Source organism: Dama dama, chromosome 12, assembly GCF_033118175.1.
Source record: "Dama dama isolate Ldn47 chromosome 12, ASM3311817v1, whole genome shotgun sequence".
Taxonomy (NCBI): Eukaryota; Metazoa; Chordata; class Mammalia; order Artiodactyla; family Cervidae; genus Dama; species Dama dama.
Window position 1 is genome coordinate 257,472 of NC_083692.1, and position 3,362 is coordinate 260,833.

The following is a 3,362-nucleotide window of genomic DNA, read 5'->3' on the forward strand; positions in this document are numbered from 1 at the left end:
GTCATGACCAACAAACCACACCTTAGCCACAGGAGGATTACTGCAGCCACCCCGTGCCTCAGCTCTAAGGGGGCCTCAGAGGAGGTCTGTAACCCGTTACTGTCCACAAGAGTATGAGGAGAGACTTCCAAGTTAGTCCAGGGGTCAAGACCCCAATGCAGAGACCCACGTTCAATACCTGATTGTGGAACTAGCTCCCACAGGCTGCAACTAAGACACAGCACAGCCGAATAAATAAATATATGATAAATATTTTAAAGAAAGAGTGCGATAAGCACAGAATTACTTGTTAAATAGACCTTCCACGTTCGTGACAGGAGAGGAGGTAGATAAACAGCAGAGGGTTTCTTAAGTGTTCTGGAGATGTTCATGCCAATTGCCTTCGTGATTGTTTGTACACCTAATAAATTTTATCTCCAAACAAATCTGAAGCCCAGACTATGTACTCATTCCCCCTTTATCACTGACAGTAGTGGAGTCCAGTCATAGCTGAACCCCTGGGAAGGCATCATTCTGGACCCAACTCAGTTAGGTCACTGGACAGTCAATCCTGGGTCCAGGGAGAGGAATCTAGGGTTTGAGACAGACTCACCAGGGAAGTGATTCCCCGGCCTCCTGGGAAGTGTGGCTTCTCCTCCTTATAGTCCCTGACTCTCCTTTGGCCTCTCCTGGTGGCCCTCTGGTTCCCTCTGACTTCTGTAGCCGCAAAGGTGAAGGCCATGTGCACGTGTGTGTGTGCGCGCGCGCCTGTCTCAGCATGGGCCATCTGCTCTCTGCCGCTCCCTCAGGGTCATCACAGCATCTGGACTCCAGATGCGACCACAGGGGTCCAGTTCTCAGCCCTGCCCCCAGGAGCTGTGTGAGCTGGGGCAAGATGCTCAACCTCTCTGTGTCTCTATTCTCTCTATTCTCTCATCTGTGATACGAGGTGGGAGCACCAGCATTTTGGTCTGATGCGTAAGCACAGCTGGAATCTGGCAGAGGCTGGCTGAGAATGCAAGCCACACCTTTGCTGTCCTTTGTGTTCTTTTCTTTAATATTTTTTATTTTTTAATAGAAGGATAATTGCATTACAGAATTTGTTTCCTGCATGTCGTCCAGCCCCCACACCTTCCAGGTCTACAGAGCTATACGAGGAAGGGGCTGTTTAGGCACTGGGCTGCCCTGATGAGGGGGTGTGAGGTCAGGGGTGCGAAGGGAGGCCGACCTCCCTTCCCACCCCTGCCGTTCCTGCTGAGCTGGGCATCCCCAGGGCCCCTCCACAGACAGCCAGTGCCCACAGTCATCCCCCTCCAGAGAACAGAGCCTGGAGCCAGGTTTGCAGGAAATCCCTGTCTGCCCCCATCCCACCCCCACACGGAGGGTCCTTGAATCCCACACCGCGGCTTCTCTCTGCATGGGCCTCGTACCTGTGCCCGTGCGCTCTGGTCAACGCTGTCGCGCCATGAAATTGTTAACCATGGAGTAGTTCATCCTTACACTTCCCTTTCATGAGTGAAGTCTGATGGGCCCCGGGGTGCGCTGTGAGCAGGGCAGATGCACACACAGCACGGGTCCTGGGGACACCAGGCTGCACGAGGGGACAAGGTGGACACAAAGCCCCCCCACCCTGGGTGAGTGAGGGTGGAGACAGCACCAGGAAGCCACGCTTGCTCAGACCCGGAACTGAGCTCCGACAGAGTGGGGGCAATGGGGTTCTTAAGGTCGACCACACCCTCCCCTCTGTGAATGACCTCTGCCCTGGCCTGGTCCTTCCAGAAGGGGTTCCGGAGGCTGAAGTCCACCCGGCCTCCAGAAGACACCAAGGGGAGAGTGGGCCACGGGGCGGGGGGCAGAGGGTGCGAAGTTCAGGACTCGGGCAACGACCCTCAGTCCCCTCCATGTGCCAGGCTTGTGAAGCGTCTCTACATGAACCGTGTCAGTGATAACCACCCACTATTATTTTCCGGTTTCTATGCTTTGTTAAAGGAACGTGTTTGTCCCTACAGGAAGGGAAGACACGTAAACTCCCCATCTTCTGTGGCTTTAGGCCGGGGCCACGGTAGGGAGAGTCAGGGGTGGTGTAGGCAGAGGGGCTTCAACTGAAAAACGGTGGGCATCCAGAAACCTGCAGGGGCTTCTCACCTGCACCTCCCACCAGAGCTGGGCCTGGAATCCCCTGGAAGGCTGAGCAGGTCAAAGCTTCTCCCTACCCTCCCATCCACTCCCCTCCGCTCAAAAAGCTGACTCCTCGGGCCAGCCCACAACACCCACAAATCCCCCATCACCCACAGCCCCACACAGGCCCTCCCTCACAGAAGTGGGATGACCTGGGTGGTGGCACAGATGGTGTGTGACCCCAGAGCTGGGGGTCTCAGCTGACCTTGAGCAAGGGGGTTGATGCTTTACACAGCCTCCCAGCCCAGGGAGCTGCCAGCAGCCACAAGCCAGAATCTGAAGCGGAGCTGGGGGATGGGGAGTGGGGTTGCGAGCTCTCTGAGGTCCCATCCTGTCCCCAGGACAGTGGCCAGGCCCCACCTGACACCGTGACTGCCATGCACGGTCACACAGGACACCAGCAGTCACGGGACGGACAGCCAGCTGCCTCCGCCGCACGCTCCACCCTGACCACGGCGGCCCCGTGGCTGTACCCAGCCCCGCCTGCGCGCGGCTCTGCTTGGCTGCCGGGGCTCGGGGACCCTGGGTGAGTCGGTGAGGGCAGAGCTCCAGAGGCCAAGCCTGTCTTCAGCCACCAGACCTGCCCTGCTTACTGGACTCATGAGCCCAGCCAGTATCTGAAGCTAAGATGCCTTTGGGAGAATGACACCCAGACGCTGACCTCAGAGCTCAGACTCCTGAAAACTTACTAAACAGATTATTTATAGTCTTTTTTAAAAATGGGTTGTTGGCAGGAAGCAGGGAGGGGAATGACTCCCTTGGTGGTGCTGTGGTTAAGAATCCACCTGCCAATGCAGGAGACACGGGTTCAGTCCCTGATCTGGGAAGACCCCACGTGCCGTGGAGCAACTAAGTCCGTTCACAACTCCTGCAGCCCAAGAGCCTAGAGTCTCTGCTTCCCACCCAGAGCAGCCGCCACAGGGAGAAGTTCAGCGCAGAAACGAGAGAGCAGCCCCCACGCCCGACAGCCAGAGACAAGCCCGCACAGCAGCGAAGACTCAGCAAGCCGGAAATAAATAAATAACCTTGATTTAAGTAGGAGATTGCAGCATTCTCTGCTGATCCAGAGCCTAGGACTCTGAGCTCCCAACACAGGGGGCCACGTTCAATCCCTCGTCAGGGCACTATTTCCCACATGCTGCAACTGAAGGCCCTGCATGCCACAGCTAAGACCCAGCGCAGCCAATTAAATGAATACTTAAAAG